The 23487-nt window shown below is 42.7% G+C and overlaps 1 protein-coding gene and 1 pseudogene across 1 annotated transcript in view; both read right to left on the bottom strand.

Annotated features, from left to right (window-relative positions):
* LOC142210348 (uncharacterized) overlaps nt 1–22299 on the bottom strand; it is a 257779-nt pseudogene extending 235480 nt beyond the window's left edge.
* LOC142210357 (uncharacterized) overlaps nt 1–23487 on the bottom strand; it is a 341635-nt gene that overhangs the window by 254517 nt on the left and 63631 nt on the right. The window lies entirely within an intron of this gene.

Genomic DNA, 23487 nt, shown 5'->3' with positions numbered 1-23487 from the left:
CAGATCCCTTCATAGCGCTCCTGTATAATGTCCCAGCATTCTCAGTAGTGTCACCTCTCCAGTCAGCAGCTCAATCATCTTGTTGGTGAGATCTAGAATCTTCTGTCTATTGATCTCCTCAAGTATCAGGGGGTGAGGTGGAGGCCCTGGGATTGGGCTCAGGGTTCTCCCCCATCCTTCAGATACAGGAGCCTGACAGCGCCCTCTAGAGGTCTTCTTCACTACTGTGTAATCCTGTTTATGGAGAGACACATTAATAAATATCACTCCATCCATTCCCAGAGTCCCTCACCTCTCCAGTCATATCATCTGTTATTACTATAGATAAGAATGATGTAATGTGACATCATCAGAATCTCTCACCTCTCCAGTAAGCTGGTGCAGGATCTCTAGAGTGAGAGTTATTATACTTTCTGCCATCTTATCTCTGTCTCCCTTCATCCTTGATGGATGACTAAAAATAATTAACTTAGAGAGAGGATCTTGTATTCTTGGAACCTGAATGGAAAAAAAAAATACAATTACTGGAGTGTCACGGAGCAAAGGTATACGTCTTCCTCCGGATGGTCTTTTGAATCAACACGGACGCAAGAGGTCGGGAGACAACAGCAATTTATTGTAATCCACAAAGTTAGTAGCCGGCGGCGGTCACATCAACCGTAATAACAATAAGTCCACAGAAGTCACAATCCAATGATAGCTTTGGCTCCTTGGTCCTGTAACTAAATCCTGGCTCTCTACAGAGCTGTGCACCGGCCGGCTAACACATACTAACTCCAGCTACAACTATATACTAAGACTGTTACACCTATATCTGTGGGTGGGAAGGGCTGAGTCACAGATCCTTCCCCCCTCACCTATACCAAGGAGAGCAGACTCCCTGTCTACTATGGACAATGCACCATCCAACATCTTCTTGGAGACACTGATCAGATTATCTCCACCCATTGTCCTCACTGGTTCTCACTAGTTAGAGGTATTTGCATACAATGTGCTAACACACTAGACCCTAATCAGCCAACTACACATTGATGTATATAACAGGTTAGAGAATACATTCCACATGAAATATATATTACACATTGCCTATAGTATAGACTCTAACCATCCCGTGACAACCCCTCCCCCTCTCAAAACATGTGCATGACACAATTGGCCTACACAGGTAAATTGGGGAATGCACATCAGTCTCTATAGCTCATATGTCCTCCTGCCGGGATAACCCATCCGCGTTCTGGTGTTGGTTCCCTCGGCGGTACTGAATGGTAAAGTTGTAGGGTTGAAGGGCTGGCATCTGGCAGAAAATCCGGTCGATCCATGTTGGCGTCTCTCTGAGCTTGGCTTCGGGTCACTGCTCCCACAAAGTGGCACTGTAGATTTCCAACATCGTTGCCTAACAGAACATCGGCCGGCAGCCCGCTCATCACACCAATTGTGCATCGTTTTGGTCCATAACCATAGTCGAGTTCCACGGTAGCTTTAGGAATACGTTTCCGAGTACCTCCTGCCAACTCGATAGAAAGGCCAGGGCCCTCCTCTAGGGCCTCGGGTCGAACCACTCGGGGGTCCGCTACCGTTAGGAAAGCTCCCGAGTCCCGGAATCCAACAACTGTTCGGCCATCCAGTAGGACCTCCTGCAAGTGCTTCCGCTGAAGGTTTGCGGGATGTGTGGCGGAAGGCTGAATCCCATAGACCCCTGGAGGTGGAACAGATGGGTCATTCATGGGGTCATCTGGAAATGGGGCCACACTTTCTGTCCTAGGGGTGGTTCCCAGGTAGTGAATAGGCCGGGATGCCACGGTGGCCCGTGCCCCCATGTTAACAGGGCAACTAGCTTGCAAATGTCCAGGCCGCCCGCACCCAAAACATCTGCGCTCTAGCATTCTTCCAGTAGGTTGTTGTCTAGGGACAGGGTTGTTCATAGCTGGAGGCCGATGGGCTGGGGCAGGGGTAGAGGGGGGATTGTAATCCTGAGGCCGGGCACGAAAGGTGGGTGGCTGGATGAAGGGTGTCTGGCGGACTGTGGTAGTTTTCCGCTCCTCTGCAAACAACCTCTTCCACTGCGGCTTGATGGTCAGGCCCTCATCTGCAAGGGAAGCAGCTTGCTCAACTGTGACTGGGTTCCGTTCCAGCACCCACTCACGGATCTCAGCGGGGCACTGGGAAAAGAACTGTTCCTTAAGTATGACTTGGAGGATCTTATCAACTGTGACAGCCTCCTCTCCTTCTAGCCAGCGCTTGCATGCTTGCTTCAACTTGTGGGCGAACATGTGGAAGGAGCTTCCCCCATTGTAAGACAAAGAGCGGAACTGAACTCGGTAGGTCTCTGGAGTGACTGCATAATACTTCTGCACCGCTCTTTTAATGGCCTCATAGTCCCGCTGATCACTAGGGTCCATGGCTCTGAGAGCTTCCGCAGCCCCATCTCGTAGGTGCCCCACCAGATACCGGACCCAATCCTTTTCTGGGACTTCCATCAGGTGGCACTGGTGTTCGAAGTCCTGAAAATATCCATCAACATCCCCAGCCGCTTCATCAAAGGTCTTGAAGTGTTTATGGGACACATATGGTGGTTCTCTCACTGTTGGGCTGGGGGTCGACGTTTGATTATAATTCCGCGTAGTTCTCTCAGCCATTCGCATTTCATGCGCCATTCTTTCCTTTTCATGCGCCATTCTCTGTTCCTCCTTCTCCGTTTCCTGAGCCCTCTGTAATGCTCTACTCCTTTGCTCTGCAGTTGCTCCTAGCCCCAGCACTGCCAACTCCTCCTCATACAAAACAACCCATCTGCTCTTTTGGGTCTGTACCTGCCACTCCTGTATCTCTACTGTCTCCTGGGGGCAGCCCTCCTCATGGTCGCTTTGCAGGGTCATCTCCTCCAGTGCCTCGATCAGTTGCTCTTTCGTTCTTCCCTGGTAACTCAGGTTTAGTTCCCGGGCCCTTACTTGTAGACTTGCCATAGTCCAGTTCCTGTATTCTGAGGTTGTGGCTCCATTAATCGCTGAGCTGCTGTAGTCCATCTCGCTGTCCGCTGTTGATCCCACTGCTGCCACCAGTTGTCACGGAGCAAAGGTATACGTCTTCCTCCGGATGGTCTTTTGAATCAACACGGACGCAAGAGGTCGGGAGACAACAGCAATTTATTGTAATCCACAAAGTTAGTAGCCGGCGGCGGTCACATCAACCGTAATAACAATAAGTCCACAGAAGTCACAATCCAATGATAGCTTTGGCTCCTTGGTCCTGTAACTAAATCCTGGCTCTCTACAGAGCTGTGCACAGGCCGGCTAACACATACTAACTGCTAGCTACAACTATATACTAAGACTGTTACACCTATATCTGTGGGTGGGAAGGGCTGAGTCACAGATCCTTCCCCCCTCACCTATACCAAGGAGAGCAGACTCCCTGTCTACTATGGACAATGCACCATCCAACATCTTCTTGGAGACACTGATCAGATTATCTCCACCCATTGTCCTCACTGGTTAGAGGTATTTGCATACAATGTGCTAACACACTAGACCCTAATCAGCCAACTACACATTGATGTATATAACAGGTTAGAGAATACATTCCACATGAAATATATATTACACATTGCCTATAGTATAGACTCTAACCATCCCGTGACATGGAGATACTAAGATAACACATGTGAGGAGATAATAAAGTGTAGGACATTTCCACCATTCCCATTCATATGCCCCAATGGTCACATGACCCATAGTCTTTAAGGAAGCTGCATGGACTGCAAAGTGAAGCAAATCTTCCCCACATGTGCCCTCTATAATAGAGGGCTCGGTATCAAGTCCATGATTGTTGTGGATGTGACTGAGCCCTATGTTACCGCACAGTGAACGGCATAAAAAATAACAAGAACACACAGAGAAACAATGATGGTGAAGTTGTTCTGTCATTCCCCTCCAAAATAAAATGTGAATAAAAATTAATGAATAAGTCAAAACCCCAAATGACTACAAAAGTGAAAAAAGTGCTGTCCCTTAGAACACAGAAATAAAAAAAATCTGCAAAAATAGATTTGATAATAAATGAAGGGGTTAATGTTACATGCAGTCCTGTGATCCTAACAGACAATGCCGGGAATATACACATATATATACGCACACACATACCTCCACCTGTACAGCTGTACACTATACTATATACAGTATATACGGTATATATACTTCCTCTGGGTTACAGGACCTGTAATGATGTCACAGTCATGTGATCAGTCACATGTGGGAGGAGTCAAGTGATCACATGATGAGATTTTACGGGGTTACTTGCTCAGTGTATACAGGACTCTGCTGTGCTGGTTGTGGTCGGTGCTGGATGAGCTGAAGTGTACGTGACCGGATCAGGATGTAGTTACAGTGTGGATGTAGCAGAGTTGTGTGTGTATGATGTGTATGGAGCAGAGCTGTGTGTGTATGATGTGTACGGAACAGAGCTGTGTGTGTATGATGTGTATGGAGCAGAGCTGTGTGCGTATGATGTGTACGGAACAGAGCTGTGTGTGTATGATGTATACGGAGCAGAGTTGTGTGTGTATGATGTGTATGGAGCAGAGCTTTGTGTGTATGACATGTATGGGGCAGAGTTGTGTGTATACAGTTGATAGAAAAAATATCCTTGTACCGTGTTAGCCAGTGGATATGAAATGAAAGAAAAATCTCAAAAAATTTATTTCATTAAAGTTGATAGAACAGAGTTGTGTGTGTATATGCGTATAACATAGTATTGGCCTTGTACACGTTTTACATGCTTTAGCCCAGATTTACTAATGGTTAGAGCAAACTTAAAGGGGTTGTCCCATCACAAGGATCCTATCTATACTGCTTGTTAATGTGGATGTAAGACTTTTCCTAAATACATTGCTTCAGCAAAACTGCTTTGTTTGTCCACTATCTTACTTTATTCATTTCTCTCTTGACACATCCCTTGACTCATAAGTCAAGTGATGTATTTGCTGCACTGAGGGAGGAGGGGATAAGTGCATGGGAGCGAGCCTGGAGGGGGGGGGTAGTTTGTACTTTGGGGGAAGGGGCTGCCAATACAGACCCGGCATCCGCTGTAATAGAGAGGCGGATGCCGGGGAGTGTTAGACGCCGACATGGGTGCCTGCAACATCGCTACGCTCCTGCCCTGCATGAAGCCAGCAGCAGCAGGAGCGATGCTGCTATTCCGCTCCCCTCCCCCCTCCGGAATAGCAGCATCACTCCTGCCGCTGCTGGCTTCATGCAGGGCAGGAGCGTAGCGATGTGTCGGCGTCTGACACTCCCCTGCATCCGCCTCTCTATTACAGCGGATGCCGGGTCTGTATTGCATTGTGAAGGCTGGGGAACTGACTGGTCTCACCATCTATGAGCGCGCACGCAGGGCCAGCAGCATCTTGCCGCTGGCTTTGCATATGTAACCCCGCCCACCAATGATGTAACAAAGCAGGAAGAAAGAAGAATTTACAGCAGCGAAGAGTGGTGAGTATGCGACGTGGGAATACCCCTTTAAGCAGTCTGAAAATGCTCCAGATTTATCACAGTGGCACACTCAATTTAACCCATGGTGATGCCAGTTGCGGAATACCTTATTGGATGTTCCCGGAGGAAACTTAAGATTCCCCAAGATAGGATAGTATGAAGAGTCCACAGGGAGGAAGTGATATAGTTGTATAGTTATACAGGGTTAGGCAGGGAGGTATGGATGATTTGAACGGGGCACCATGCAAGGTGGGGATACCTTTGGTGGATAAAGAGTGGGGGTATCTGCTCGTCAGGAGCCGCCATTTTCATAGCAATGGAGACGTGGTCAATAGAGCATCGTGTGTTCGTGTAAACACCTTTATTGAAACGGGCCGTTCTGTCATTCAAACACAGAGACGTTTCAGGAATCATTTCAACATTGGCCGTCATGGTCGTGTTCCGAAGTTTGACACGATAATGAAGTGGGTGAATAACTTTCAATGAACAGGTTCTTTGAGACCCGGAATTGCACAAAGAGGTGACCGAACGGTACGGACCCAGGAGAGCATCGAAAGGGTGCGTCAAGCAGTTGAAGCCAGCTCTCGACGTTTGGCAGTACAGCATGCTCGTACTCTTCACATGTCGGAACAATCAGTTCACCTCATTTCGTTGCGTGGAGATGTGGAGTGGGCTCCTCGGTCACCGGACCTGTCACCTTGTGACTATTTTTTATGGGGATACCTCAAAGCACGAGTTTACATAAACAAACCACGTACACTTGAAGCCCTGAGTGAAGCAATAACACAAGAAATTCGAGCGGTGAAATGCTTCAGAGGAGTATGGACAATTTCTCACAACGTCTACAGGAGTGTATGGACAAAAACGGATGCCATTTAACAGATGTAATTTTTCGGCCATAATCAATGTTTTAATTTCTTTTTTCTTTTGTTTTTCTTTGATTTTTGTAATGGCAACATCCAAGCTACACATTGAAAAAATAAAATTTGAGTTTTGTTGAAAAATGAGTGTGTAACCGTTATTTAAAATCATCCATACCTCCCTACCTAACCCTGTATCTTTGTGAAAATCTGTATCATTTTCAAGAAAAAATTTATTTCCTCCATTACTAGGGTTCAACACAAATCACAGGAGCAATCCTCAGCTCTGTTTGTTGCAAATTCATAAAAACTAGGACAAACCCAGAGGGAAGATACAAATGTATTGTGACATTGGTTATGTCAATCTTTTGCTTAGGACAATTACTCAGTCATTGAAGGTGATATTTATTTGGCGGTACCTATTATTATCATCTCCTTGTATCAGGTTTCAGTAAATGATCCATTATTATTGTATCACATTTCTGTTATTGAGAAAAAATTTTAACAATTACATGGGACTGCATTTCACATTATTACATGGGAATGTAGAGATATAGGAACACACGAAGAGCAAGAGCTAAACTAATGCAAAAGTACCTGAGCTGGAAGAAAAAAATAAATAGGAAACAGAACAAAACAAGAATAACATTATAAATCATGGTCCACAATACACAATTACATTGATTTTGAAAATTTCCCGAATTCTGGGCCTGAGAATGGCTTCTCCCCTGTGTGAATTCGCTGATGTTTACTAAGATCTGATTTCTGATAAAAACGTTTTCCACATTCTGAGCACAAAAATGGTTTGTGTCCTGTGTGAATTCTCTGATGTCTAACAAAACTTGAGTTATCGCTACAAAGTTTTCCACATTCTGAGCATGAGAATGGCTTCTCCCCCGTGTGAATTCTCTGATGTGTAACAAGATGTGATCTCTGGTAAAAACATTTCCCACATTCTAAACATATATATGGTTTCTCCCCTACATGAATTCTATGATGTATAACAAGAGCTGATTTATGGTTAAAACATTTCCCACAATCTGAACATGAATATGGCTTCTCCCCTGTGTGAATTCTGTGATGTCTTACAAGAGCTGATTTATCGCTGCAACGTTTCCCACATTCTGAACATGAGAAAGGCTTCTCTCCTGTGTGAATTCTGTGATGTCTTACAAGAGCTGATTTGTCACTGCAACGTTTCCCACACTCTGAACATGAATATGGCTTCTCTCCTGTGTGAATTCTTCGATGTGTAACAAGATGTGATTTCTGATAGAAACATTTCCCACATTCTGAACATGAAAATGGCTTCTCCCCCGTGTGAATTCTTCGATGTGTAACAAGATGTGATTTCTTTGTAAAAAATTTACCACATTCTGAACATGAATATGGCTTTTCCCCTGTACGACTTCTCTGATGCTTAACATTCTGTCTGTGGTCTTTACTTTGATTCACAGTCTGTGATGAATGTGAAGATAGGACCTGTATAGAAAGATCAGATGATAGATCTTTGTTGTGAAGGGCTGAGGGTATATCTGGAATAATGACATGTTCTTCATATGTATCTTGTGTGATACCACAACCATCTGCTTTATAATCTAAAGATATGAGATGTCCCTCTGAGCTCCAGGTACAGTCATCTGCCAAGACAAAAACTGATTTTATTATTTGTGTATAATATGACTTTAAAATTATTTTGCGACTTTATTATATTTCCATATAAAAAGTATATTTAATTATAGTACTTGATATAAAATTCAGCAAAGAAAAATGGTGACAAAACAGATGACAATCTATCAGATCCTATTGCAGATCTCAATTCCAGACAGCGTTTTTCTCTGATTGTCACATAGAGGGATAATGTAATACCCTTCTGAGCCTTACTAGAGAGGTATTCTTATTTATTACCCTCTGAACATAATCAGAAAGTTTATTGGTGCTGTCACCAAGAAGTTTACCTTTGTCCATGTCGCAGCCCCCAAAAAGTCGCACAAAACACTTACACAACACACACAAAGTCGTGAATAAACTTTACATTTCACCCAAACCTTGTCCTGTCCATACCTGAGCTTTCTAGAGTAAAATACATCTCTAGTGATATGTGTTACACACTAAAATAATAGTAATAACTATTATCACTAGATATGAACGTATAAATTGCTAACATTTTTATAGGGGGATAGAAAATAAAAAAAATTATGTAAAGTCCTATTTAATTTGCATGCACAAAATGGGTTGGCACATTGCTGAGATTTTAGCGTTTCTTTAACACCCGCCCCTGTAAATATATACATGTATGGTATGTATGAACTCCTCACATATTGCAGTTTTTTGGAAACTACATTTTGTTTGCAGAAAGGGATTGCTTGAGACACACTTTAGTGGCAAATTTGAATTTTTGTGCAATTTTTGCTTGTACTCTGTTTTTCCCGCCAAGTTGCATGAAGATGGTTATGTATACAAAATATTAAGTTGTGTTTTTATATATGGAATGCTGTGTACTCAAAAAAGTTAGATTTTGGTGTCACAGTCACAGTTTGCTAGGTGCAGTACATATTTTTAACATAGTAGTGAATAACAGCAAAATCCTGCTCATCTTCTATATTAGTGTTTTTGAGAGTCTGAGCTTTTGTTGTAGTTGATGTTTGCGGTACATATAGTATATATACACATTGTCTATACCTTAAGCTATTATTTTAAACGTATTTTGTGTGTGAATGTGAGATTGAATATGAGTTTTAGGTGCAATTATGTGTTTTAGTGCATATTTTCAAAAAATTATTTGTGTTTGTCATAAAGTTGCATGAAGGTGGATGTGGCTATTGATAACCCATTGGGACACATGTAATCTTCAGATTGTCTACTTTCAACAAATATATAAGGTTTAGGAGTTCACTTGCTTTCCACGGAGTGTAATCCCTACATTTTATAGGATGATACTTTTCAACATTTCCAGCTTCAAAGCAGATTTTTTCCTCATTCCTTTTCTGGTAATTTTCTGAAGACATGTGCAGACAGGTGTAGGCCTTAGTGATATGAATGACCTCTGCACATGTTGAACTCTTAGTTTTAGGAGTTCTACTTCTTTTACTATTCTTAGGTAGAACAACAGATGTACTTAGGATTGTTCTCTTGCTGCATGATCCATGATCTCTTGAGATTTAGCTCACAGACTGATGTCCTGACATTATCCTGTAGAATTCGCTGGTATAATTTAGAATTCCTTGTTCTACTACTCATTTAAAGAGGACCTTTCACCGATTTGGGCACAGGCAGTTCTATATACTGTTGGAAAGCTGACAGTGCGCTGAATTCAGCGCACTATCGGCTTTCCCGATCTGTGCCCGGTGTAAAGCGCTATCGGTCCCGGTACCGTAGGGCTTTACAGTCAGAAGGGCGTTTCTGACACTTAGCCACGGACGCCCTTCTGCCCAGCAGTGCCTATCGCGCTGTACTGTGGAGCAGGGAGGAACGCCTCCTCCCTCTGCTCACACAGCTCGTCCATAGACGAGTATTATCAGCAGGGGAGGGGGCGTTCCTCCCCAGTCTTAGAGCACAGCGTGATAGGCGCTGCTGGGCAGAAGGGCGTCCCTGGCTAAGTGTCAGAAACGCCCTTCTGACTTTAAAGCCCTACGGTACCGGGACCAATAGCGCTTTACACCGGGCACAGATCGGGAAAGCCGATAGTGCGCTGAATTCAGCGCACTGTCAGCTTTCCAGCAGTATATAGAACTGCCTGTGCCTGATCTGATGAAAGGTCCTCTTTAAACCAAAAAGCTCTGTTTTGGTTTCATCCGTCCACACAACATTGTTCCAATCACTTGTCCAGGTGATCATTAACAAACTGCAGTCAGGCATCAGTGTTCTTTTCAGTGCGCAGCCGTTTTCTCCTTGCAATTCTGTCATGGACGCCATTGTTGTTCTGTGTCCTCCTGGTGGTCACTTATTAGCATTAACATTAGCTAAAGTCAGAAAGGCCTTTAATTGCTTAGATGTTATCGTGGGTTACTTTGTGACCTCTGGACTATTATTGGCCTTGCTCTTGGTGTGATATTTGTTGGGTGACCACTCCTGGGGACAGAAATAACAGTCTTGAATTTCCTTTATTTGTACACAATCTGTCTGACTGGATTCGTGGAGTCCAAACTCCAGAGATGGCTTTGTAAACTTTTCTAGCCTGATGAACATCAACAACTCTGATTCTGAGGTCCTTAGAAATCGGCTTTGTTCAAGCCATGATACAGTTCAGAAACATGTCGTGAAAATCAGACTTCCTATAATTAAACATATCGCCACTCAAACTGGATTGTCATCCCATTGACTCAAGACACTGAGCTCTAATTTCATCTTCAAATTATCTGATGATACTAAAGGTTCACATAGTTTTGCCACTCACAGATATGTAATATTTGATATCTTTTTTATATAAATAAATGACTTCTGCAAATTAGAGGAAGGGTCTCTATTATAAACTTATTTAATCTCACTCTAAAAATCGACAAACTCTTCTTCAGTGATTGATGGCGGATAGTGACTGATTAAGGTTAAAAAAGGGAAACCCATAAATCAGTCAAACAAACAGGCCCCTATTTAGTGGACACTACTCACCTGGGCGGTCACCTGTAGGAATCTCCTCCTTACACTCCTGATCACCCCTCACATATGTCTCTGGAACCTTAATAATGTTCAGATCTTCACCCAGATACAAAAACTGTGAAAGAAATATTGTAAAAGTCACCAGACGGATGGAGAAGTTATGTGGGATGTTTTATAGGTGAAGAAAAGATCATTCATTATCATGACCACCAAAAATGACAGCAGGAGTTATCTGACCAAATAGCTGCAGGTCTCCTGGATAAATCCACCATGTTGGTTCCTTATTCCAACCAGCAGCCTCCATAGCCAGAAAAGTGTGAGAAGATCCAGACAACATGTCATGTCTATGGTCAGCTTTATCCTGCCATCTCCACCTTTCTCATTACACAAGTAGAAAACATCTAATACTGTGGGATAAAACCAGACTGACCACGAGACCTTCACAGCCCTTCTACAGGGCAGAGAAAGATTTCATGTCACCTTATCTCCATCTACCTGATCATCCTGGAGGACATTTTCTTCCTTACAGTCCTGTGGTAGAAGAGGACTGGGACATATCTCCGGTGATGTTCTCTTACTGGATGGAACTGGAGGAAACACATACAGGGACTGAATTCATTCTTTCCATACAGATAATGAGAGGCCGTGTGTATTTAGTCATGTCTATTACCTGCTGATGTGAGGGGCTGCTGATCCTCCATCATCACCTCCTTGTACACATCTTTGTGTCCTTCTAAATACTCCCACTCCTCCATGGAGAAATAGACAGTGACATCCTGACACCTTATAGGAACCTGACAACACAATGATACAGTCATCACCAGATCCCTTCATAGCGCTCCTGTATAATGTCCCAGCATTCCCAGTAGTGTCACCTCTCCAGTCAGCAGCTCAATCATCTTGTTGGTGAGTTCTAGGATCTTCTTTCCATTGATCTCCTCCTGTATCAGGGAGTGAGGTGGAGGCCCCGGGATTGGGATTAGGGTTCTCCCCCATCCTTCAGATACAGGATCCTGACGGCGCCCTCTAGAGGTCTTCTTCACTACTGTGTAATCCTGTTTATGGAGAGACACATTAATAAATATCACTCCATCCATTCCCAGAGTCCCTCACCTCTCCAGTCATATCATCTGTTATTACTATAGATAAGAATGATGTAATGTGACATCATCAGAATCTCTCACCTCTCCAGTAAGCTGGTGCAGGATCTCTAGGGTGAGATTTATTATACTTTCTGCCATCTTGTCTCTGTCTCTCTTCATCCTTGATGGATGACTAAAAATAATTAACTTATAGAGAGGATCTTGTGTTGTTGGAACCTGAATGAAAAAAAAAAATACAATTACTGGAGATAATAAAGTGTAGGACATTTCCACCATTCCCAATCATGGGCCCCAGTGGTCATATGACCCATAGGCTTTAAGGGAAAGTTCACACAGGGTTTTTTTGTCCAGAACCTGAGGCAGAGGCCGCCTCAGGTTCTGGACCAAAATACGGGTAGCTGCGATTGGATTCTGGTGCGCACTCCATGCATGTTGCGCACTCCGTTCCGGTTTAGGCCCAAATGAATGGGCCTAGTGGGGAGGGACTGTCTTTGGGTGGATGTCACGAGGTGAATCCGCCTGAAAGAATGAGCATCTCGCTTCTTTTTCCGAGAACTAGAACAAACAGCTCCTGGAAAAATAAAAGACCGTCTCTCATTGATTTCAATGGGGGCTGTCTTTTTGGTCAGGATTTTGAGGTGGATACTAGTGTTGAGCGAGTAGTATTCAATCGAATACCTCGCTGCCATAGGAATGCGTGTAAGCAGCCGATCACCAAGGGGTTAAGCACAGTGAATATTTGATGCGCTTAACCCCTTGGTGATCGTCCGCTTACACGCATTCCTATGGCAGCGAGGTATTCGATCGAATACTACTCGCTCATCTCTAGTGGATGCAGCCTCGAAATCCTGACCAAAAAAACCTGTGTGAACTTACCCTAAGGAAGCTCCATGGTAAAGCAAATGTGCCCTCTATAATAAAGGGCTCGGTATCAAGCCCATGATTGTTGTGGATGTGACTGAGCCCTATGTTACCGCACAGTGAATGGCATAAATATAACAAGAACACACAGAGAAAAAATGACGGTGAAGCTTTTCTATTATTCCCTCCAAAATAAAATGTGAATAAAAATGAATGAATAAGTTAAAAAAAAAAACAAATTACTCAGAGCACAAAAAAAAGCCCTTATACGACTACAAAAGTGAAAATAAAATCTTCAAAAATAGTTTTGATAATAAATGAAGGGGTTAATGTTACATGCAGACCTGTGATCCTGACAGACAATGACACGAATATACACATAGATAGATAGATATATACATACCTCCACCTATACAGCTGTATACTACAGTATATATATATATCTACTTCCTCTGGGTTTACAGGACCTGTCATGATGTCATGTGATCGGTGAAATGTGTGGGAGGAGTCAGTGATCACATGATGAGGTGTTACCGGGTTACTTGCTCAGTGTATACAGGACTCTGCTGTGCTGGTTGTGTCGGTGCTGGATGAGCTGAAGTGTATGTGTCAGGATCAGGATGTAGTTACAGTGTGGATGTAGCAGAGCTGTGTGTGTATGATGTGTATGGAGCAGAGCTGTGTGTGTATGATGTGTACAGAGCAGAGCTGTGTGTGTATGATGTGTATGGAGCAGAGCTGTGTGTGTATGATGTGTATGGAGCAGAGCTGTGTGTGTATGATGTGTATGGAGCAGAGCTGTGTGTGTATGACGTGTACGGAGCAGAGCTGTGTGTGTATGACGTGTACGGAGCAGAGCTGTGTGTGTATGGAGCAGAGCTGTGTGTGTATGGAGCAGAGCTGTGTGTGTATGACATGTATGGAGCATAGCTGTGTGTGTATGACATGTATGGAGCAGAGCTGTGTATGTATGATACGTACGGAGCAGAACTGTGTGTGTATGACGTGTATGGAGCAGAGCTGTGTGTGTATGACGTGTAAGGAGCAGAGCTGTGTGTGTATAACGTGTATGGAGCATAGCTGTGTGTGTATGACGTGTGTGGAGCAGAGCTGTGTGTGTATGATACGTATGGAGCAGAACTGTGTGTATGACGTGTATGGAGCAGATCTGTGTGTGTATGATGTATATTGAGCAGAGTTGTGTGTGTATGATGTGTACAGAGCAGAGCTGTGTGTGTGTATGATGTATATGGAGAAGAGCTGTGTGTGTATATGCATATAATATAGGAAGTGGCCATGTAATGTGCAGGCAGCAGAGCACGGTATGTTATGTGTGTTTAATATACATGTAGTAGAACATTTCCACGTTCTGGCCCTGATTTATTAATGGTTAGAACCAAATTAAGCAGTCTGAAAATGCTCCAGCTTTATCACAGTGACTGATGCTGGATGATAAATCTGCTGTATCTTTACAATCTCTAGTTTATGTTTCTATCACCTTTTAGTTGGTTTACTTTGAGCCAGAATTTTTCAAGACTATCCTGGTGCATTCAAGCCACGACTGCTTTTTCTGAGAATCCACATTCATATGTCTAGCATGTCGAAAAATTGTAGCCCAAGCTAAATTTGTCAAGGATGCGCCAGCGTCTAGCTTTAAACACAGTAGTGTATTTGGGCCTCTGATCTTTACCTCCAGTTATCGTCTATTCCTCTAGCCAATGCTCCTCATGGTATCTTCCCCAAGTGTCTTCGTCCAAATAATATTCCCCAGTACCATCCGCCATATATGCAACACTTTGGTCTTTATACTCTTTTGTCTGTTCAGTCTTGGAGACGTATCTCACCTACCAAATGGCTCACCTACTGTCATCATGTCAAACGCAAATGGAGAATCTGATACTCCAAGATACAATAGTAACCTTTAATAATATTTAAGGATTCATTAATGACTGTGTCTGCTCCACAGGATTGGCGAATAGCAAATGTGGTGCCAATTTTCAAAAAGGGGTGTTAAAGGGAACCTGGAAACTATAGGCCAGTAAGTTTAACTTCTGTGGTGGGAAAGATATTTGAGGGCTTTCTAAGAGATGCTATCCTGGAGTATCTCAATGTAAATAATCTTATAACACCCAATCAGCATGGGTTTATGAGGAATCGGTCCTGTCAGACTAATCTGATCAGCTTCTATGAGGAGGTCAGTTCAAGACTGGACATGGGTGATGCAGTAGACGTGGTGTACCCGGACATGGGTAGTGCAGTAGACGTGGTGTACCCGGACATGGGTAGTGCAGTAGACGTGGTGTACCCGGACATGGGTAGTGCAGTAGACGTGGTGTACCCGGACATGGGTAGTGCAGTAGACGTGGTGTACCCGGACATGGGTAGTGCAGTAGACGTGGTGTACCCGGACATGGGTAGTGCAGTAGACGTGGTGTACCCGGACATGGGTAGTGCAGTAGACGTGGTGTACCTGGACTTTTCAAAGGCTTTTGATACTGTTCCACATAAACGGTTGGTATGCAAAATGAGAATGTTGGGACTGGGGGAAAATATATGCATTTGGGTTAGCAACTGGCTCACTGATAAGAAACAGAGGGTACTTGTTAATGGTAAATATTCAGACTGGGCCACAGTCACCAGTGGGGGGCCATAGGGGGCAGTATTAGGTCCTCTCTTGTTTAATATCTTTATTAATGACCTGATAGAGGGTTTACAAAGCAGGGTGTCTATATTTGCAGATGATACTAAACTTTGTAGGGTAATCAATGATGAGGAGGATAGTAGAATATTACAAGGGGATCTAAGGAAACTGGAAGCATGGACGGAGACTTGGCAAATGAAGTTTAATGTTGACAAATGTAAAGTAATGCACTTTGGGTGACGTAATAACATGTATGACTATGTACTAAATAGTAAATTACTGGGTAAGACTGTCAATGAAAAAGACTTTTGGGGATTTTGGTGGACAGCAAGCTTACCTTTAGTGACCAGTGCCAGGCAGTTGCTGCCAAGGCAAATAAAATTATAGGATGCATCAAAAGAGGCCTAGATTCTCATGACAAGGACATAGTTATGCCTCTATACAAATCACAGGTACGGCCACACTTAGAATATTGTGCGCAATTTTGGACCCCGATATACAAGAAAGACATGAGTGAACTTGAAAAAGTGCAAAGACGGGCAACCAAAATGATTAGGGGAATGGGTGGATTGGAGGACAACGATAGACAAACTTGGGGTTATTCAGCTTAGAGAAAAGATGTCTACGGGGAGATCTAATAACAATGTACAAATACATGAAGGGACAATACAAAGAACTTTCTAAGGATATTTTTACTCCTAGGACAGTGACAAGAAGACATTCTCTACGTCTGGAGGAGAGAAGGTTTCACCAGAAACATAGAAGGGGATTCTTCACAGTATGAACAACGAGGCTCTGGAACTCTCTGCCCCAGGAAGTGGTGATGGGGGGATTCATTAAACAAGTTCAAAGTGGGCCTGGATGCCTTTCTTGAAGAGAAAAATATAACGGGTTATGGTCTCTAGATTTTAAGCACATGTTGATCCAGGGTTTTATACTGACTGCCATATTTGGAGTCGGGAAGGAATTTTTCCCCCTGAAATAGGGCAATTGGCATGAGCCTCATGGGTTTTTTTGCCTTCCCCTGGATCAACACTGTAGGGGATTGTAGGGTTATAGGTTGGACTTGATGGACTAATGTCTTTATCCAACCTCATCTATTATATGTAACTATGTATATACAGGGGATTAGTTCAGCTGGTCTCTCCCTACACAGTGTAAATACCTGACTCCCTACAAAAAAAAGAGTGAGAAATTGTGCTGTGAAACTATACAGATTCTAAACAAGAAGACCTTTAACTGCAGCTGATGTAGCCCTCCTCTCTCTGAGGCTACTGGCTTAGCGCCACACCAACAGGGGTAAGGGTTGGTTCACTCTAGCGTATGTATTCCGTCTAGGAAGAGTCCGCATGGAGACCCCCCAGACGGAATACAATCGCAATTGCAAGCGCTGTGCTGTCAAAGCGCACAGACCCCATAGATTACAATGGGGTCCATGTGCTTGCCATGCAAGAATCATTTGTGCGGGCTGTGCACGGCAAGCACACAGATCCCATTATAGTCTATGGGGTCCATGTGCTTTGACAGCACAGCACTTGCAATTGTATTCCGTCCGGGGGTTTCCATGCGGACTCTCCCCAGACGGAATACATACGGTATGGTGAACCAACCCTTACATTGATTTTACTGACAAAGTTTTCAAAGATTTTTTTGTTAACTAATATATAAAAACAAAAAAAAGATAAGTTGACTAACGCAGTGTGTTATAGTCTAATACTGACCAGGTTACTCTTTCAAGGCTAAATCTAATTTCACAAATACACAGTGTCAGGATTGTTGCCAATTAGAGATGAGCAAATAGTATTCGATCGAATAGTAGTATTCCATCGAATAGTATTATTCGATCGAATACCTCCCTTTGCATAGTTATTGGTGTGCTCTGTCGAATACCACGTGGGAAATATTCGATTCCCCTCCAACCTTCCCTGGCGCCATTTTTTTTAGCACCAATAACTATGGAGCGGAGGTATTCGATCGAATATACTCGCTCATCTCTATTGCCAATCACTATTATATAAGCAGTGAAATAAAATCACAGGCAAAAAACACCAAGACAGGAGGTAGGCTGAAGTAGGAGGAATCTCTTATGCTACTGCTACTGTCACACCATCAAGAAGTGCAAGTACTAATACTAATGTGGTTGGCAACAGCAACACTACTTCTAGTCTTGGCAGCCCCACCAGTAGCAGTAGTGCTATTGTACTTGTGAGAATAAAGATTAAGTTTTTGAAAGAAGAACAACACAAATAATGAGTCAGGATTCTGTGTGTTCCTCTTCCTATAATTTACCATACTGTCTTTCTGCACTGTTAACCATGTCTTCTTTAGCTTCACTGACACAGATCCCATTCCCTAGTAGTCATGTGGCATCTTCTTAGAGAGATATTCCTCATAGCCCAAGACTTCCTCTTCTTAATGAAGTAAATGAGAACAGACAATGTTTATTTTTTGGGGGATATAGAATAGGTAGAAGCCATGATTGTTGGTGAAGGTAATAGTGGCAGAGGGCATGCTACTGGCAGTTGTGCTGGTATGGCCACAAAGGGGAAATCTGTTGGGAATTGACAGGGCTTAGAGAAATTACAGTGCCATTATGAAATTATTGAATCAGATTATTTTTTTGGTACATTACCAAATGACATCCATTTGCAAAGTGCAAGATCTGCAAGCAGAAAACTAGCCATGGCTGTACAGGCACACTTATAGGAACTAGATCTCTAACATGAAATAGCATCACCAGCTAATTCAGCACAAAAGAATTGGCAGTGGCAGGCAAAGTGAGTAGGACCATCCAATTCCTTTCTCCCATGATCTTCTTTGTAGGTTGGTTACATCCACACCTAGCACATGATCATTGTCATTATCATCTTCTGAATGTCCACCTCCTCAATGCCGTCATCATCCATAAAGTAACGTGTGTCCAGTAAACAGCAGTCTGCTCCTAATTATCTTGGCCAGTTACTAGTGGCGCATTTGCTGCCATGCCACTTGGTAGATTGCACCGTGTTTTTCCAATTGATGGCATACACATAGATTTGATGGAGATTACCTAGCCACCAATATTTCTCTATGAAAGCTGTCCGAACTTGATATCTATTATTTTATGGATAGGTTCCTAGGAGCCCTGACAGTATTATACACTATGTTTTATAGAGAGGTTCCTAGGAGCCCTGACAGTGTTCTACACTATGTTTTATAGATAGGTCCCTAGGAGCCCTAAGAGTATTTTATAGTTGTATAGTAATATCTTTGTGATTTACAAGAAAAGACTTATCTCCTGCATTACTAGGGTTCAACACAAATCATAGGAGCAATGCTCAACTCTGTTTCTTGCTAAATCGTAATACCTAGGACAGACCCAGAGAGAAGATACGTATTTATTGTGACATTGGTTATGCCAAAACTGTAGGCCGAGAGAGTATTTAATTCACCACCTCAGGGCTGCTATCTTTTGTTTATGTTCATTACATTCGAGGACTCGATTTGGTAGTGTGGGTTTAGTTATTGAAGGTGGTATTTATTTGGCGGTACCTATTATTATCATCTCCTTGTATCAGGTTTCAGTAAATGATCCATTATTATTGTATCACATTTCTGTTATTGAGAACATTTTTTAACAGTTACATGGGAATGCATATCACATTATTACATGGGAATGTAGAGATATAGGAACATATGAAGAACAAGAGCTAAACTAATGCAAAAGTACCTGAGCTGGAAGAAAAAAATAATGAGGAAAGAGAACAAAACAAGAATAACATTACAAATCATGGTTCACATTACAAAATTACATTGAATTTGAAAATTTCACAAATTCTAGGCCTGATAATGATTTCGCCCCTTCATGAATTCTCTGATGTTTAATAAGATCTGATTTCCGATAAAAACATTTTGCACATTCTGGACACGAAAATGGTTTCTGCCCTGTGTGAATTCTCTGATGTCTAGCAAAACTTGAGTTATCGCTACAAAGTTTTCCACATTCTGTGCATGAGAATGGCTTTTCCCCTGTGTGAATTCTCTGATGTGTAACAAGATGTGATCTCTGGTAAAAACATTTCCCACATTCTAAACATATATATGGTTTCTCCCCTACATGAATTCTATGATGTATAACAAGAGCTGATTTGTGGTTAAAACATTTCCCACAATCTAAACATGAATATGGCTTCTCCCCTGTGTGAATTCTGTGATGTCTTACAAGAGCTGATTTATCGCTGCAACGTTTCCCACATTCTGAACATGAGAAAGGCTTCTCTCCTGTGTGAATTCTGTGATGTCTTACAAGAGTTGATTTGTTGCTGCAACGTTTCCCACATTCTGAACATGAATATGGCTTCTCTCCTGTGTGAATTCTCTGATGTGTAACAAGATGCGATTTCTGATAAAAACATTTCCCACATTCTGAACATGAAAATGGCTTCTCTCCCGTGTGAATTCTTCGATGTGCAACAAGATGTGATTTCTTTGTAAAAAAATTCCCACATTCTGAACATGAATATGGCTTTGCCCCTGTACGACTTCTTTGATGCTTAACATTCCGTCTGTGGCTTTTACTTTGATTCACAGTCTGTGATGAATGAGAAGATCGGACCTGTATAGAAGGATCAGATGATGGATCTTTGCTGTGAAGGCCTGAGGGTATATCTGGGATATTGACATGTTCTTCATATGTATCTTGTGTGATACCACCATCATCTGCTTTATAATCTGAAAATATGAGATGTCCCTCTGAGCCCAAGGTACAGTCAGCTGCCAAGAAGAAAACTGATTTTATTATTTTTTGTATAATATGACGATTAAAATTATTTTGCTATTTTATTATATTTCTATATAAAAAGTATTTTTAATTATAGTACTTATAGTATAGTATAGTATAGTATAGTAAAATTTAGAGCGAGGACCAGTAGATGATGATGTTTGGCCATTAGGCTGTTCTCTTCCATTTTACAGCCACCATCTTCCTATGTTCAAGTGTCACTGCTCCTGTCACCTCGCTCTTCTAGTGCAGTGGTCAGTGGAGAACCATAAAGACTCCTGTGAGTCACAGCTATTAAGTGGTCTCCGTCTCCCGAGGTCCTCAGAAATCGCCTTTGTTCAAGCCATGATACAGTTCATAGACGTCGTGAAAATCAGACTTCCTGTAATTAAACATGTCGCCACTCAAACCGGATTGTCATCCCATTGACTCAAGACACCGAACTCTAATTTTATCTTCCAATTATCTGATAATACTAAAGGTTCACAAAGTTTTGCCACTCACAGATATGTAATATTTGATATTGTTTTTCTATAAATAAATGACCACTGCAAATTAGAGGAAGGGTCTCTATTATAAACTTATTTAATTTTACTCTAAAAATCAACAAACTCTTCTTTAGTGATTGATGGAGCATACTGACTGGTTAAGGTAAAAAGGGGAAACCCATAGATCAATCAAATGAACAGGCCCCTATTTAATGGACACTACTCACCTGGACGGTCACCTGTAGGAATCTCCTCCTTACACTCCTCATCACCCCTCACATATGTCTCCGGAACCTTAATAATGTTCAGATCTTCACCCAGATACAAAAACTGTAAAATAAATATTGTAAAAATCACCAGACGGATGGAGAAGTCAAGTGGGATGTTTTATAGAAGAAAATTTCATTCATTATCATGACCACCAAAAATGACAGCAGGAGTTATCTGACTAAATAGCTGCAGGTCTCCTGGATAAATCCACCATGTTGGTTCCTTATTCCAACCAGCAGCCTCCATAGCCAGAGAACTGTGAGAAGATCCAGACAACATGTCATGTCTATGGTCAGCTTTATCTTGCCATCTCCACCTTTTTCATTACCCAAGTAGAAAACATCTAATACTGTGGGATAAAACCAGACTGACCACGAGACCTTCACAGCCCTTCTACAGGGCAGAGGAAGATCTTATGTCACCTTATCTCCATCTACCTGATCATCCTGGAGGACATTTTCTTCCTTACAGTCCTGTGGTAGAAGAGGACTGGGACATCTCTCCGGTGATGTTCTCTTACTGGATGGAACTGGAGGAAACACATACAGGGACTGAATTCATTCTTTCCATACAGATAATGAGAGGCCGTGTGTATTTAGTCATGTCTATTACCTGCTGATGTGAGGGGCTGCTGATCCTCCATCATCACCTCCTTGTACACATCTTTGTGTCCTTCTAAATACTCCCACTCCTCCATGGAGAAATAGACAGTGACATCCTGACACCTTATAGGAACCTGACAACACAATGATACAGTCATCACCAGATCCCTTCATAGCGCTCCTGTATAATGTCCCAGCATTCCCAGCAGTGTCACCTCTCCAGTCAGCAGCTCAATGATCTTGTTGGTGCGTTCTAGGATCTTCTGTCCATTGATCTCCTCATGCATCAGGGAGTGAGGTGGAAGCCCCGGGATTGGGTTCAGGGTTCTCCCCCATCCTTCAGATACAGGAGCCTGACAGCGCCCACTAGAGGTCTTCTTCACTACTGTGTAATCCTGGTTATGGAGAGACACATTAATAAATATCACTCCATCCATTCCCAGAGTCCCTCACCTCTCCAGTCATATCATCTGTTATTACTATAGATAAGAATGATGTAATGTGACATCATCAGAATCTCTCACCTCTCCAGTAAGCTGGTACAGGATCTCCAGGGTGAGATTTATTATACTTTCTGCCATCTTCCTTCTGCTTCTCTCCATACGGGTCAATCAGGAAAATGTTTGCATTGGTCCACAGAACCTGAATAATAATATATAATAATACATTTTATTTGTTTACAATTTGTAGGGTTCAGATACAGACAGATACAAAACAAAGAACGTCATTTCACACAATGGGACTGAGGGCCCTGCTCACAAGAACTTACAATCTATGAGGTAGAGAGGATGACACAAGAGGTAGGAGGGGCAGCATTGCTTATACAGTGTTCAGACAATTTTGTAATAGAGGTTGCAGCCATTACACAAACAAAGCTTTATGGGCCGTCACTAGTAGTGTCCTTTAACATGTGGATAGAGCATGGACAAATATGTTAGGCTGAAAAGGCATCAAGAAGGGTTTGCATTAGGAATTGTGATAGGCCTGTCTGAAAAAATGCGTCTTTAGTTTGCGTTTGAAACTGTAGAAATTGGGAGTTAATCTGATTGTCCGGGGTAGAGCATTCCAGAGAAGTGGTGCAACTCGGGAGAAGTCTTGTATACGAGCGTGGGAGGTTCTGATAATAGAGGATGTAAGTGTTAGGTCATTGAGTGAGCGGAGAACACGGGTTGGGCGGTAGACAGAGATGAGGGAGGAAATGTAGGGAGGTGCGGCATTATGGAGAGCCTTGTGGATGAGTGTGATAACTTTATATTTTATTCTATATTGAATAGGCAGCCAATGTAGCGACTGGCACAGACCAGAGGTATCGCTGTAGCGTCTAGCCTGGTAGATGAGCCTGGCCGCTGCATTCAGAATAGATTGTAGAGGGGAGAGTTTAGTGAGGGGAAGACCGATTAGTAAGGAGTTACAGTAGTCAAGGCGAGAATGAATCAGAGAGACAATAAGTGTCTTTAGTGTATCTCTGGTAAGGAAAGGACGTATTCTGGAGATATTTTTGAGGTGGAGGTGACATGAACGTGCGAGTGATTCAATATGAGGGGTGAAAGAAAGGTCTGCGTCAAACATGACCCCGAGGCAGCGGGCCTGCTGCCTAGGAGTTATAGTAAGGCCTGAGACTGCAATGGATATATCAGGGACAGCTCTGTTAGATGGTGGAAACAGTAGTAGTTCAGTCTTGGAGAGATTTAGTTTCAGATAGAGCGAGGACATGATATTAGAGACAGCAGAAAGACAGTCACTGGTGTTCTGTATGAGTACAGGGGTGATGTCACGGGAAGATGTGTATAATTGGGTGTCGTCAGCATAAAGATGGTACCTGAA

The sequence above is a fragment of the Leptodactylus fuscus genome, chromosome 6 (assembly GCF_031893055.1).
Source record: "Leptodactylus fuscus isolate aLepFus1 chromosome 6, aLepFus1.hap2, whole genome shotgun sequence".
NCBI lineage: Eukaryota > Metazoa > Chordata > Amphibia > Anura > Leptodactylidae > Leptodactylus > Leptodactylus fuscus.
Note: the sequence above shows the minus strand (reverse complement) of the source record. Positions and strands in the feature narration are given on the sequence as shown.